Source organism: Cavia porcellus, unplaced genomic scaffold, assembly GCF_034190915.1.
Source record: "Cavia porcellus strain 051 isolate PalLab524CR breed Dunkin Hartley unplaced genomic scaffold, mCavPor4.1 scaffold_8, whole genome shotgun sequence".
Lineage (NCBI taxonomy): Eukaryota > Metazoa > Chordata > Mammalia > Rodentia > Caviidae > Cavia > Cavia porcellus.
The window spans coordinates 85,314,519-85,331,077 of record NW_026947491.1 but is presented as its reverse complement, the minus strand read 5'-3'; the positions used below and the strand labels follow the sequence as shown (position 1 = coordinate 85,331,077).

The following is a 16,559-nucleotide window of genomic DNA, read 5'->3' as shown; positions in this document are numbered from 1 at the left end:
GCCACTCTGGATTTCTCGAAGAGGTGTAATTTGTCGTCAGATTCCTGAGTGCTCCTCTGTCTCCGCCCTTGTGCTGAGCGGGGTGACACGGGTGGAGAGACAGCAGTTCCTCTGCGTGTTCACGGCAGCACAGATCAGCTCAAGTCTCTCTTGGAAAGGAATCTTTTCTTTCACAAAATGCAACATTTCCTGAGAAGGCTCAGCAATAGGATGTTTTGCCTTTTGGTTTCAATATGATTCACTCTGAAGTAATACCTTCAACATCTTTTTATTGCAGATATCACCAGAATTTCCTGTTAGCTAATTATTTCCTTTTACTGCATTTATCAGACAGCTTCCTATATTACAACCAATATAATGTTTTGGCTTCTGGTTTCAGTATGTTTTTGTACAAATATACAGGGAGAGATTCTTCAGTCGAATATATCGGAGAGACAAACTGTTCCATTCATTCAAATTTTCATAGAAAGTTGTATTTTCTCTTTGAAGAAATAACTTAGGAAATATATGTTACAAGCACTTATTAATGTTAGACACAGAACTACTGTAACTTGATTATGTGTCAGATCAATTCTGCTTTCAGTAGTAAATAAATAGAGCATTCAATGCCAGTAGAGCTATAATTTACAAGTACCCTGATGGTATTGCTTCAGAATAGCTAACTGATCAGAAGTTTTCTGGATTGGAACTGACAGCTTTGTATGCATGGATGAAATGTGTAGGGCTGAAAAATGAAATATAAACTTGAGAAGTTTATTTTATTTTATATTATATATATTTTGTAAAATAACATCTACCAACTTTCTGGAAGATAGTTTTTCTGTGTTCTGATGCATAATAAATATCTGCCTTAGAAATTGTTATTTTACATCATCCTGAGCTATATATTAGGTAGCTACGATGAACAAGACAGCATAGACATTCAAGGAGTGTGGTAATTGCGTACCAAGAAATACGTGAAGTTTACCAATCCAGATGTGATTCTGCATCCAATTCTTGCAACACCTAAAATGATGGAGCTTGCATAATATTTTAATTTTTAAGGTTCTAAGGAATATTTTCCACACATTAGGGAAATATTGTGGGTTATTTAGTTCTATGGAAACAAGGCAATGTTTTTGCGTTGTTTAAAATAGCTGATAGTAATCCTTAGATATGAAGAACCAGTTAAGAGAAAAAATTCAGTTATGGGATACCAAATTTTAGTTTTATTATTTATTTTTAGTAGTTGTCATGGTGATATAGGAATGATATAGGCCCTCCAAATAATGCAAACATTGTAAGAGAAACAATGTAACTCCCAATCTGACAGATTGGGAACATGAGTTCATGTTCCCCAGAATCAAAGAATGAATTCTAAAGAGCATCAGGGGTTCAGAGCAGGAAATATTTATTGGGTTTTGTCTAAGACAGAAGGGGGACCTAGAAAATGGTAACCAATCAGCCCACTTCTCAGGAGAAGCTTTATGGAGTAAAATCACAAGGTCAGTATAAGGTGGGGCAAAACTATGGTCAAGTAATAGGATTACAAGTACAGTCACAACCTAGGCAGCTTTTTTGAAGATAACAACATGCAATCTAAGAACCACTGTTAAATCCCTGTCATCTTGAAATCCTGGCGCGCTATTGCTTTCTGTTGTTGTTTGCTTTTATTGATGTTTTCTTTGTTTGCTTCTTGATGTTTCTTTATTTTTTCTCCTTAAAAGAAAAAAAATTATAGTCACTTAGATAATACTGGTGCAGTGGGGAAGCAGGTCACATAGCAAGTGTACAGGGAAAGGACAAGGACCTTTCCTGGAAGGGAGGGGTCAGGAAGGTCTTGGTGACTGGCGCCTGTTTAGAACACCAATCACTACTGCTGATCGCTGGGGAATATGTAGGTGTCGTCTTTTATGTTGAGGCCGGACTTCCAGTGAAAGGGACTCCACCCACAATTGCAACGCATTCCATCTTCTGCAGACTCTTGAGGGCCCTGCCCTGTCTGGCTGCCTATAATATCTCTAACTAGGGGCTGGGGATTTAGCTCAGCGCCATAAGCTCCTGCCTTGCAAGCAGGCAGATGTGAGTTTTATCCCCGATACCGATAAAAAGGAAAAAGAAAAAAAAATATCTAACTAACTTGGCTGTCTACAATAATCTATTTTACTTATAGCAATTCGGAAAAGAAAAAGATTTAAAATTTTAAAACTGGCAACTACTGCTATTTGGTTAGTCTCTTGACCTCTGCAGATCTGAGTTTTGCTTTCATCAAATAATGGGATTCTAGTAGATAATTCAAATAGTTTAATTCAAAAACAGAAAAATGAGGATTCAAATGAAGCACATCTCTCAAATGAACTATGCCCTTAACTATTCAAATAGTTTATCAAAATAGTCCTAAAATAAAGACCAAGTTAGCTTTTGAAATTGAAGTAACAAGGTTCTAGTAGATCAAATTTTTGGTTTTCCACACATGTTGAGAAGAGGAGCTATCAGAATATAAACCACACACTGTAAAGTAAGATTTGGCAGTCACACTAACACTTGTACCTTGATTTTGAGGGAAACTAGACAAACAATAAATTAAGAAAGAGAACAAAATTGATTCTGTTTTTTGTCTGATTATAGATAACAGGCTGCAATGGCATCATAAACAGTATGCAAGATAGTATATTGATATAAAAGATTTTATTTATAATGCCTTTATCCACAATTATTAACATTTAATAAAAATTTTCAGCTCTCCTAGGAAGAAATGTGTCCTTGATCTATCCAATAACATATATTACCTCATTTAACAGTTCCAGAAACTTTTTGAGTATCATTAACTAGAATTTCTAATGATACAAAAATTCTGTATCATTACAGACGATATAACAACTTACACCATGTTCCAAGTTCCACATGAATTTCCTATTATGGCCTGATTAGGGATTATTCTAAAACGTGTGATTGTCAACCTAATTACCCATACAGAAGACTCATAGCTTGGGATTCACCTGATCATCTCTGATTTAGGTTTTGGTGAATGGTCCAAATTATGATCAAGCTTAAATTAGAACGTCTGCTGTCTTTTATCTGAGTCTGTGTCTGGGAGAACTCTCTTAGTTTCCTGCAACCCACCCCCTTCTCTGAATGTTGTCCCTCACAGTAATGCCTAAAGAATGGACATTTTCCCACAGACCCCCGCTGGTTCTGAATGAACAGACCCTCAGCCTCCCACCGACTTGAGAAGATCATGCTTATCCCCGTCTCTGCTCTTTACTGACAGCCTTCATAAAAACTTGCTCAGAAGACAAATGGCACGGCAGCACCTCTGAACTCATTCAGGCAGGCACAGTGGACTTCTGCCAACTATCTCTCCCATTTTGAATGTGACCTAAGGGCCCTTTTTGATGCGCTGGAAGAAGGATGCTGCTGAGAGCCACGATTGCCTTTTGTCAAAAGCAGCGGGAAGTCACCAGGCAATTGTTAAAGGAGGAGGTGGTGAAGATGTCACTGTATAGATCGTCTGTTGCAGTTTGCTGTCGCACTTGCAGCGTCCTCTGTGTGGACGGTCCTTCTCTCCTTGCTTGCTTACCCTTCCAGAGCCAGCCAGAAGGCACATTTCCAACTGAGGCCCCCAGGCAGGGCGCTGCCCTTCCTATGGGCTCTGCTAGAGAAAGGAGCATCTTGCAGGACCATGCATACAGTTAGTCGTCTGTCTTGACCCAAGTAGTGACTCCTCAAGAACCGTGTCCAATTCACTGTCACACTGCCTGTGCCCAGAACAGTACCTGGCACACAGCGCGCACTGGTCATTGTGATTTTCCCGGCATATTTTCATGTTGGGACCAGAGCCTACTTAGCAAATGGCAACAGGTCAGAGAAAATATGGACCAGTTCCAGCTCCTCGATGACTGTATCTTTTCAATTCCCTCATTTGCTAAAGATGGGGATTGTAATGATTCCTACCTCGTGGAAGTCAGCTTTTAATAATGTTTTCAGTTTGTTGGTTTTTGTAATTACGTATCTATTCGAGGTTTCTGTCATTTGTTCTTGCATCAATTATGATAATTTGTATTTTCCTCAAAATCAAGCACATCTTGTTTTAATTTGCTTTCATAAAGTAATAATAAATATTCCTCCATTTATTTTTTCTGTGCATCTGGCTATATTCCACTTCTGGGTTGTATATAAGTATGTTTTCCTGCCTTTCTATTTTCCTTTTTCTAGAGAGAAATATGTCAAAATATTCAAGGTGACTTTCTCTGGGTGATAAGATCATGAGCTGTTTTTATTTTTATATTTTTCTGTATTTTTCAAATGCTTGGAAACCAGTACAGATTATCATGTATTCACAAAAATGTACTTTAAAAAAAATCTTGGGGCTGGGGATTTAGCTCAGTGGCATAAGCGCCTGCCTTGCAAGTGTGTGTTCGTGAGTTCGATCCCCGGTACCAATAAAAAAGAAAAAGACCCAAAAATATGGTAAAAAAAAAAAAAAATCTTTCCATTTCTTTCTTTTCCAATATGGAGGTTGAAGCCAGGAAGGTTTCATAGAGGGTCACGGCCCTTAGATGAACACCAGAAATCTGCACAGGATCAGCCAGTTATCTGCTGTGAGAGCCGTGAACCCCATTTCTCTGCTTCTCCTCTGGTAGAAAGAAACTCGGCCACCAAACCACTTCACTTCCTCTGGTTCTCATCTGAAATGAAGAGGATCCAAAGACGGGGGGCTAGGAGGCAGAAGGGAAAGGGGAGTCAAGATGTATCATGTACACGTGCCAATGCCACACACGGATTGGAAACATTGTGTACTGCACACAGGTACTAATAAACTAAAACAAAATTCTTTATTAAGTGGCGATTGTTAGAATTGGGGAGATCACTGAGAATTACTCATTCACTTTATGGGGTAAGTTGGATTTGGGAGAACTCAGTGTAGAGTTGGTAATAAAAGAAAATTATTGTGTAGCTAAAGGACAGCTCAGTTAACACCCAAGGGCAACACACATGGCACCGGGTGAAATACATTTGGATGTATAAACTACTTATTCCAATTTTAAAATTTCCTAGGATCCCACACCAAGCATGGGAACAACCAAGAACAGTTAGACACAGAGCTGCACTCTCAGCACCCAAAATATAGATTTTTCAAAAACTGGGAGGAGACTTGTTTAACTCAAGAAAAAGCGATATGTGGTCCAGCTTGAATCAGTAAATATTTTGAGGTTACTTACTTTAATTCTTTTACTAACTATAAATAGAAATGCCTGAAACACTTGGTTAAGGAACTGTTCTCTAAAGGACTCTCTGTGATTAGACTTTAACTGTCAAAGAACTCTCAAACTGTCCTATAAATCCGTCAGGGACAGGCAAGGCATTTCCCCCACCCTTAAACTTGAACTGACTCACCTGCTAATGACCACTTATCAAATACAATAATAACTGGACCTTTTCCTTGTAAGATATAAACTTGATGAGAGCGAACTCTTTACTCATTCATTGCTCTAAGACTGTCAGCAAACCTTCAGAACCTGTGAGATGAGCTGCAGTGTTTAACAGAGTCCTAAGTGAATAATGTTAATCAGAGTGTGCCAAACAGCGTGTGAGGACCACCAGGCTGTGCCTTAAATGTCATTCGTGTATTACTCAGAGTAACTCCAAATACTGTTAGCATCTCCGCTTGCCAAGTGTTGAGGTTTAGAAAGATCATGAAACTTATTCAAGGCCGTGTACCTTGAAAATGGTTTGACCAAAATTTGGCTCAGGTCTGTCTGATTCCAGAGCTGGTCACTGGACTGATCTCTACCCTCAATGTTTGGTGGCTGAATAGCTGAGTGAAATTTTACTTGCAGAAATGTGCATTTATTTTGAGACTTTTCCTAGAAAAAGAAAAGGATTTCTGAGTTCATAAACATTTTCAAAGAGAAAGAACAACTATAAGTGACCGTGAGATTTATTTTACTACATTTTGACACCATCGTTATATCCATTGCTATATGGATTGGTTCTATGTTGACTGTAACTGTATATAATTATGTATTAATTCATGTCAATTGTAACTGTAGACACTATCAATTGTCAGTAATACGCCAACTTTAGATACATTAAGACGTGCATCTTATCATAGATCATACTTGTAATATGTAACTACATACTTTTTCTGTACTGCAGTGTAAATTTTTTCCTATAAATACTGAGGCAGTCTAGTGTAATGGCCAAGTCCAAGCTAGACTAGATGACCAGTCTGTCTGTTTTCAAGTCCCAGTCTGCTGCTTATAGTCTTGGGGAAATTAGTTAATTTCTCAGATTTTGGAAACATCAATAAAATAAGAATATAGTAATAATAACAATAATACCGTCTTCTGGATCATTCAAGATATATTCATTAGACCTAGCTAGGGATTTTTAATTTAATTTCTAGGAATGTTTGAGAAAAATAAATCAGATTAATTGCTTAAAATGTCCCTCAGTCATCAGAGGACATAGTTCTCTTTATATGTTGTTTTCAAAGATTCTTTTAATTCAAAGACATTTCACTGTCTTCAGGAGGCGTCCAGGCCTGAAGATGGCCTAAAAAGTCATCTCAGGAAGTTGTTGCTGTGAACTCAGCTCCAGCTGACTTAGACCTTGTATCAGGGAGACTTTACAAGGGTTCATTTCCTTTGTGAGCCAGCTACATTTGCATATGGAAGACCCCAATCCAGGGTCCTGGTTGTTCGCCTCATTCCAGCTATCTGGGCAGGAGCTTTCTTCATATCTCTGGGCAATTGAAAGGCACTGTGTGCACTCACTGACACTTTCTTGCCCTCTTGATCTCTCTTTTTCTACCTCACCAATTAGCCTTTGCACAAATAAAACAAATGAGGTGGGTGTGGTGGCACACACTTCTATCCCAGCAGTAAGGAGGCTGAGGCAGAAGGAGCTCTGCAAATCCGAGCCACCCTGGGCTACATATTGAGTTCATCACCCTGGGCTACATATTGAGTTCATGGCCAGCCTGCTCTACACGGCCAGACCTTGATTAAATAAATACAATTCATTTTGGTCAAATGAGGCCTACGGGACCAGTAAGTATGCTTGAAATATGCCAGGCTATTTAACTAAGATAAGCTATAGCATATTTTTGGAAGTAAAAAGGTGGCATTTCTCTTGCTCTAAACTCATGAAATGCTTTCTCAAAAGAAGTCTGCGAACTGTAACTGGTGATTTTCTTTTGTCTGATTTTGTCCTACAGCTAAGAATGAACAAAGGTGTTAGCAAAGGTTACCTTGTTTTTTGATTGCTGGTTTTTGTTTTGCTTCAGAGTGAAAAGTAGAAAGGGCTGGACCTGTAGTGTAGCGGAAGAGTACATGCAGAGCCCTCGGTCCAATTTTCAGTCTGGAAAAAGAATGCCATGTCTAGAACCAAACACAGAAATCAGTTCGAATGTTCTGAGATGTGACCTGTCCTTAGAGTTTTACAGCACTGCCAGAGAAATGAAAGCCATGAACTGGTGAGCTGTGTTATCTGAATATCTCCCTAATCTCTCAGTAAGCTCCTCAGGAAGGGTTGTAATGCTTCCTTTTATTCTTTGTAAAGCATTTGATTAATATTTGTTGTGTCAGGGCCAGGACAAAAACAGGAGACTTGATCTAGTCTGTGCAATGCAATGCCCACAACTGTGATTAGTCAGAAACTGGTTTGTTACTAGAATTAAATCTCAGCCACTTACTATCAGCCTTAAGTAACATTTTAATGCCAATGCCTATCTCTGGTACAGGAACTCGATATTTTCTGTCCCTCACTGGAGTAATAATAGAACATTGCCCAGGACCTTCATCAGTCTGTAATAGGTGAGTGGCTGCGTGCCAAGGGCATCTGCTGCCCTCCGGAGGGCACCGCGCTGCTATAGATAAAAAGGGCATCTCACAGTGCATATGCCAACAGAGAAGGTCTAACACAGGACTAATGGGCTTCCTGGTCATTTGGAAGACTCCTAATATTTGGAAAATGCTGCTCATTATACATGTGCAGGAAAGTCATACTGCGAATAGTATAGAAACTGAGATGTTTTACAATAAAGAAATTTGTTTCCCTAAAAACTACTAAGATCATTTCTCTCCCCTACTTAATTCCTATCATTGTTTGGGGAATTAACATTCTACAAGTGACATTTCATATTCATAATCTACAAATAACATTTGGGATTTGAAGAAAGTAGGAGAAAAACTCCCTCTACTCTGGGGGTGTGACGCTCCGTACTGTGATGTTCGTGTTTATCCTTCTCCCCGTCCTTCATCCTGATGTCACGTTTTGGATGTGCACACAGTTCCATACCACAAGGAAGTGTGATTTGTGCTTTATAAAGCCTTTGACTTTGTATGTTAGAACAAGACTGGCAGTAGACATCATGTCTATTTCAGACATCATCAAGAAGGCCGAAATTTCTTGAATCACAGAAAGAGGCGGGCAGAATGGAGTTCTACCTGTAAGTTCAGTTAGTAAAGTGCAGCCCTCATGTGTGCAGTTACCACTGTGCTTTCCTCAGGCTGGGGAGATACCAAGTTTGGTAAGAAAGCAATGTGTAATCAGAGGCTCAGGCTTATGCTTTTGTATCCCTAAATCTGTGACACAGAGATTCATCACATACATCAGTAAAATTGTCTTCGGCTGTGAAAGGGATAGCTACAGAGCTGCCCATTGAGATACAATTTGTGAACATACATCACACAGCCTTTGACATATAGAAAGTTCTCGACAAATACAAGTCAGTGCAAATACAACTGGTGAGCACAGAGATCACACCAGCACAGGGGTCAGAGGTCAGGAGGCAGCCGAAACTAGAAATCAAAATTAACATGAGCAGTGTTTCTGGTGTAGTTTGCCAGGAGTTGTTATTGTTTTGCACTTAAAATCTCACCCCATCACCTAGGGACGCCCCTTCGTCTTGGGTGAGCAGGGATGGTTGATCATCCTAGCTCAGAAGAGGATACAGACCCTTTGGAAGGATGGTTCTGATATTGGCCATCAGGTTTCCTGACCACATGGGGAAAGAGATGGAGATGCATAGAAGAAAGAGGGCCAGGGGAGGTCAGTGCACCCCTGCCCACAGGACCCTCTGGGGGTCAAGCGGTGCGATGCACATGCAGAGATACTGAAGAGCAGTTACATACAATGAATTTCCTAAGTGACTGTGGTGATAACACTAAAGTGAATGGTGAGAAAGGAAGAGTCTCTTCAATGGATAGTGCCAGGACAATTATTACCCATATAAAAAATAAAAGGACAAATACAAATCCTCTTACCTCGCACAAAACCCAGAAGTTAACCACTTAGAAGCTAACTATGGATGAAAATTGTAAGTATTTTAGAAGAACATAAAAGGGAGAAAGTTTAATAAAAGATTTCTTAAGTGAGCTATAAATAGGGAAACAGTGATAGTCTTGAGTCCATTAAAATGAAGAGCTTCTGGGTACGCAGTGAACAGCTGAGCCTTACATGGGGGCCCATAATCTGCAGTGCATCAAGCCCGTGAAGTACTTGTACCAGGAATATGTAAAGAACTGCCAGAAATTCATAAGGACCATGACAGAAATCCAGCAGGCACTGGATGGGAATAGGCAGTTCACAGAAGAAACTTGAACGGCAAAACGGATTTTTTAAAAGCTTGGTTTTACTGCTTATCAGACAAATGCAAAAAAGTAAAATCACAAAACAATAAATTTTTTTATCAAGCAGATTGTCAGATGTTAAAAAGCCTGTAAAACCAAACGTTGGTGAGACTTGAAACAAGAGATTTTCTTACCCTCTGTAGATGTAAACTGATGCAATCATCTTGAGGTTAAATACTAAACATGTGTAGATGTTTAAATACATAAACCTGAGCATTACTTCCTAGGTGTGCCTTTCCCAAGAAATTCTCGAACATGTGTATCAAAGGTCAAACAGAAGCAGGGTCATTGTAGCATCGTTTATGAGAGTAGGAGGCTGGAAACAACCTAAACATTCATCTGCCATAAAATAAATGACAGCAGCATCCACTGAGTGGATCACTACCGTACCACAATTAAATAACCTACCAACATGACCATCTCACCAGCATGCAAAAGCATAACGTGAACTAGAAAAGGCAAGTCACAGAAGGATTTGGCATTATTCCTATCACATGCAAAAATGCAGTATCATAAATTTTATGCATATCCATATATGTAATGGAAATATAAAAAAAGAGTCATGAAGATAATAAACCAGACAGGCTATTTCTAAGAGGAAAAGATGGAAATGAAATCAAGAAAGAATATGTAGGACATAAAATGTGTTTATTATGTTTTGTTTCTTAAATATCTGAAGCAAATGAAAAGAAATTTTATTTCCCTGGAGCTGGGTGATAGATACATATGCGTTACTTTATCCTCTACATTTTTGTATGTTTTGAGTATTTAATTTTAGACAAAATGAAAGCCTTGGTGTCAACATTTAAATTCTGGTTAGTGTAGAATTTCTCTCAAATGTAAATATAAAACAGGGAAACAGAACTATGCTTTAAGGGTTGGTCATATAAGAAAGCCAGACTTAGCATGATTTCCAGAGAATAAATTCAAGTGCCTGCTATCCTGACACAGATTTTGCTGCCACTTTTGACCAACACTAGATGTCACTTCACTTCATGCATTAAATTTAAAATGAGATTTTTCTGGTTGAAACAAGATGAACTCTTTTTCCAGCAGATACAGAGAATACAGAAACCTGAGAATATCTTCTACTATACACCCACCCAGAAAGCCAGGAACATGTCTATTTTAGTCCAGATTTTTTTATTATTATTATTATTGTTTGTTTGTCTTTTTTGGGACAGGGTTTCACCGTGCAGTTTAGGCTGGCCTTAAACTCAGTCTGTAGCCTGGGCTGGCCTTGAACTTGCAGTGATCCTCCTGAGTCAGCCTCCCAAGTGCTGGGATTACAGCTGCAAGCCACCACACCCAGTATGGTTCAGATTTTTATCATCAGTATCTACAGATTATAATAGAGTTGCAAAAATATTGGTAACTGAATGGAGAACGGATACCATACCAGAGAATTTTATGATTTTGGATGCTGGAGATGGAAGCAAGGGCCCCACACAGTTTAGGCAAAGACTACCACTGAGCTCCTGCTGCTACCCAACATCTAGGAGCAGTGAGCCAAGGAAATATTTAATAACTCTGAAACGTTCAAAACTGAATCTGGAATAGTTTTACTGCTAAGTGTCATTTAGGTGTTGGAAATAGACTCTGTGGGGGAAAGCTGATGACTCAGCTTGAGGTCAACAGGGAGGAGACAGGATTTCAGATCTTTTAACGGAAGTTACAGTTCAAATTACAGAACATTGGATCTTTGATAGGAAAAAAAAGTCCTTAAATTAACATTGTAACTTTTTTCAGGAGGTAGGTTCTTCTGTCAGTCATGAAATCTGTCAATAAGCATTTTTGGTGTAAACATAAAAATTGTTACATGAGTTTCTAAAGGTTTGCAGATCTCCTAAAGCTCATGGCATGGCTGTCAGACAAGGGTCCCTTTTCTAAGACTCCTAAGAGAATTCACCAAGTGCCTTTCCTGAGCCTGCCTGAGTTTTGCAGTGCAGGGGATGGAGTCCAGGGTCTCCAGCATGCTAAGCAAGGGCTCTACCACTGGTCTACACCCCAGGCCTTCCCCGGCCTTCTTCAACTCTGTTCACACTCTGGGAAAAACTAGAAATCCAGCTAAGGCCTCTGTGCATCATGAAAATTAATCAACACTGCCTAGTAAATGAATGGTATGGAAATGAACTCTGCAAATTCAAGTATTTTTCTGTTTCTTTCTTGTTTTTAACAGAAGCCTCTCTACTTACTAAGTATCGTTCCCATGTACCTACAGTGCAGCCACTGCCTACCACGTCAGACAGTGCCTACGCACGGTGACGGCTACTGTGGAGTGCCCTCCACATAGCGCCTGCACAGTTACGAGAAATGTGTTGGTGGCTGTGACACACAGGCTTCCTGCTCTCTTTTTCGCTTGTTATTAATTGTATGCTGATTGTGAGGCTTTGCTCACCCAAAGAGCCAGCCATCCAGAACCAGGCTCTCAGGAAAGACTGAGGTCCTTTTAGTAGATCCGTACATAAACGGTCACTGAGGGGAAACAGGGCCATTAAAAACGGATCCCTGAGCCCGTGAAAATGGCATGTGGAGAAAAACTGCACCCTTCCTGCACAGAATTCCTCAGAGACATAACACTGCACCGACTGGACCCACAGCTCAGTATCAGTTTGGAAACGCTCCTTTCATCCAGCCCCTTTTTCTTTTTAGGAAAGATTTTGAATATTATTTCAGCCCTCCCTGGGTGCCTGTAGTTTAGCTGTCCAATCTGGAAATTTGTATGAACATTCACATAGATCCATAGTTATTTTTCCTATTACCTTTTATTTTGCTCTTTAATACATTTATATTTTAGGTTTCTCATAGATAATAACCACGTGATATCTACGCTCGTGTGTTGGATTTATTTCATTTAACACTGTGGTCTCAAAGTGCATCCATTTTCCTGTTAATGACTTAAGCTTATCCTTCCTTATGACAAAGTAATACTCCACGGTGTGCAAACATCACATTTTCTTCATCAGGTTATTTATTGATGAATACATAGCCCGCGGCCATGGTTTAGTGACTATGAGTTTTGCTTCTATCAACATGGCTATGCATTTGCCACTGTAATAGAATGCCTTTAATTATTTAGGGAAGTTATCTAGAAAGGGAATAGCTGAACTAAATGGGATTTCTAGTTCGTTTTTTGAGGACTCTGCAGTAGTTGTAGTGGTTTACACTCCCACCAACAACAAAGAAGGGTTCCTGCGTCCCCACAGATTCACCAGCATTTGTTATGATTTGATTTCTTGCTGATACCCATTCTTTCTAGAGTAAATAAAGTCTCAGCCCTCTTTTTAATTTGCATTTCTCCAGTAGCTGGAGACGTTGAACATTTTTTCTTGTATTTATTGGCCATTTATAATTATATAACACAGAAACATCTGTTCATTTCTGTTGTTCATTTTTTTTATTGAGTCTTTTATTTTGGGGAGGTCTAATTTTATTTTTTTGAGCTCTTTATGTAATCCATGGGATAGCTGAGAGATTCTTTTCCCATTTGTAGATTGCGTTCATTCTGTCAGCTGTTTGCTTGGCTGTGCAGAAGATTTTTAATTTAATATGTCCCATTTATTGATTCTTGGTGTTATTTCTTGTGCATTTGGGGTTACATTCAGAAAGTCCTTGCCCATGTCTTCATTTTCAAGAGTTTTACCTACTTTGTCTTCCAGCAGATGAAGCATTTCTGTTTTAATATTTACATCTTTGATTGATTTTGAATTTAGTTCAATAGAGGGTGAGAAATCTGAATCAAGACTGAATTTTCTGCGTATGATAGCAAGCTTTCCTGCCACCATTAGTTAAATCCCGGCTTTCTTCTAGCACATGTTTTCTACCTCTTTGACAAAGATCAGATGACTAAATGTTTCTGCATCCTCTTTTCTGTATCATTGGTCCATGTGCCTCTTGTTATGCCAATATCATGCTGTTTTATAACTGTAGCTTTGTAATATAACTTAAAATCTGAATTGTGATGACCACTACTTTCCTCTTATTGCTCAGGATTGTTTTTGCTAATCTGGGTCTCCCAGTTCTGAAAGAATTTTTTGGATTGTTTTTTCTAGTTCTGAGAGGAATACTATTAGTATTTTGATTGGGATTGCATTGAATCTGTATTTCAGTTTTGGAAGTAAAGCTATTTTGGAAATGTGGTTCTGCCAGTCCAGCAATGGAGGATATCTTCCTGTGTCCAGCATCCTCTTTGATCTCCTTTCTCACAGTAAATAGTTTTCACTCCTGAGGTCTTTATTTCCTTGGTTAAACTTCATTTTTCTTGATGCTATAATGAACGGTATTACTTTCCTAATTTCTTTCTTGGTAAATTCACCGTTGGTGTATGAGAATGCTATTAATTTTAATGTGTTGATTTTATATCCTGCTACACTACTGAATTTGATTCTCAGTTCTAGGTGTCTTTTGATGGAATATTTTTGGTGTCCTCTGTAGAGAATCATGTCCTCTGCAAAGAATGATGATTTGACTTCTTCCTTTCTTATCCATATCCCTTTTGTTTTTTCTCTTGCCTGGCTATTTTAGCTAATGTTTTTAGTATGATGTTGAACAGGAGTGGTGATAGTGGACATCTTCATCTTGTTCCTAGTTCCAGAGGGAAAGTTTTCAGCTTTTCTCCATTCAATATGATGTTGGTGGTAAGTTTGTCATAAATCAGTTTTTTCAGATTAAGATAAAGTTCTTCTATACTTTTTTATTTAATTTTTCTGTCATGAATGAATGTTGGATTTTGTCAAAGGATTTTATTACATCTATTGAGATGATCGTGTCATATGTGCCCTTGCTCAGTTTATGTGATACTTTATATGCATTGTTGGACCATCCTTGTATTCCTAGGATGAAGCCTATTTGGTCATGTTGTATGGTTTTTTAATTTTTTTTTTTTTGTTGCATTCTGTATGCCCATCTCTTGTTGACCTTTGCATCTATGTCCATTAAAGAGATAGGCCTGAGGAGGATTGTTGTGAGGTCAAGACCAGCCTGGGTTACAAAGTGAGCTCAAGGCCAGCCTGAACTGCACAGTGAGACCCTGTCTCAAAAAGAAAGGATACTCACAGAGACAGAGAGAGAGAGAGAGAGAGAGAGAGAGAGAGAGAGAGAGAGAGACAGAGAGAGACACAGAGAGACAGAGAGAGACAGAGAGACAGAGAAAGAGAGAGACAGACAGAGACAGAGACAGAGACAGAGATAGACAAAGGGAGAGACAGTGAGAGAGACAGTAAGATCGGCCTGTAATCTTCTTTCTTGGTTGCATCCTTTTCTAGTTTTGGAGCTGGAGTAATGCTATCTTCTAGGAAAGACTTTAGGAGTACTATTTCTCTTTCAATATTACTAAAGATTTTGAGAAACATTGCCATTAGATCTTCTCTAAAATCAATGTAGAATTCAGCAGTGAGCCCAATGGTTCCCAAGCTTTTCTTAGCTGGTAGTTTCTTTAGTTTTTATTTACTTCTTCAATTTCATTGCCTATTATTGGATTAGTAAGGATTTATATATCTTCTTGGTTGAGATTTGGAAATTCATATGTATCTTAAAACCTATCAGTTTTTTTCTGGATCCTCTAATTTGTTGGAGTACAGGTTTTCTAAGCAATTTCCAATAATTTTTTGAATTTTGGTGGTGTCCACTATGATTTCACCTTTTTCATTTCTAATTGTGTAGAGTTGGGTTTTTTCTTTTTTGATTTGGTAAGATTGGCTAAGTGTTTGTCTATTTTGTTATTCTTTTGAGGAACCAGTTTTTTGGCTTATTGATTCTTGGGCTTTTTGGTTTCTTTGTTTCAGTTTCAGTAATTTCTGCTCTGATCTTTATAATTTCCTTCCTTGTATTTTGAATTCATATTATTCTTGTTTTTCAAAGGCAGGGAGCTGCTTCATTAGGTTGTATATTTAGACTTGCTTTGTATTTTTTTTCTGTTTAGTTTTGCTTTTTATGTGGGCATTTATAGCTACAAACTTTCCTCTTAGGATAGGTTTCATTGTATGCACAGGTTCTGATACATTGTACTAGCATATTTCTTGATTCTAGGAACTGTATAATTTTTTCCTTGATTTCCTCTGTGACTCATTCATTATATAAGAGTGTACTGTTTAATTTCCATGAGTGTACTGTTTAATTTGCATAATTTCTGTGACTTCTCTTGCCATTGATTTGTAGTTTAATTTCACTGTGATCTGATATGATGCATGGGATAATTTCAACTCTTGTATTACTTAAGCATTGTTTATGTACTACTATGTGATCAATTTTGGAGAAAGTTCCATGTGCTGCTGAGGAGAATGTGCACTCTGTTGTTGGGCAGAACACTCTGTAGATATTTATCAAATCCAATTGGTCTAATGTTTGGCTCAATTCTGATAGTATTTTGTTAGTATTTTGTCTAGTGTATCAGTGTGTGACAGTGGAATATTTGTGATGATGCCCATCTGATCTTTTATGTCCAGTACCATTTGTCTCATTAAGTTGGATGTAGCACTGTTTAGTGTATATGTGTTTATCATTGTTATCACTCCGTCAAATCATTCCCTATCCAACGTATAGAGACCTCCTTTATGACTTCTGATCAGTTGTGGTTTGAAGTCCACTTAACTGGAAAATATAACCACTTCTTGTTTTCAGGTTCCTGCTACATGGATTGTTCTCTTCTAGCCTTTGACTTTTAGTCTGTGAACGTTTTGGGGGAATTAATCGTGTTTCTTTTACGCAGCGTACTGTTGGGCTTTGTTTTTTGATCTGCTTGGCCAATCTTTGTCTTCTGACTGGGCAACTGAGACTATTGATGTTGAGCGTTATTACAAAAGATATTAATGAATTCCTGCCATTGCATTTTCCTCTTGCTGCGTCCTCCTTCCCCTTCTGCTTAATGTACTCCTGCTGTATTGATTCTACTAGGTTTTGGGCATCTTTGGCTTCATCTCTTTTTAGGGTACACATGAGAGGTTT

The 16,559-nt window shown here is 38.5% G+C and overlaps 1 long non-coding RNA gene across 1 annotated transcript in view; it reads right to left on the bottom strand.

Annotated features, from left to right (window-relative positions):
- Positions 1-1,101: 1,101 nt before the first annotated feature.
- The window catches only part of LOC134477386 (uncharacterized), a 29,129-nt gene continuing 13,671 nt past the window's right edge, over positions 1,102-16,559 (bottom strand). Inside the window, exon 3 of the long non-coding RNA XR_010049440.1 lies at positions 1,102-1,698. This is a non-coding gene — a long non-coding RNA (uncharacterized LOC134477386). The remainder of the gene's footprint in view (positions 1,699-16,559) is intronic.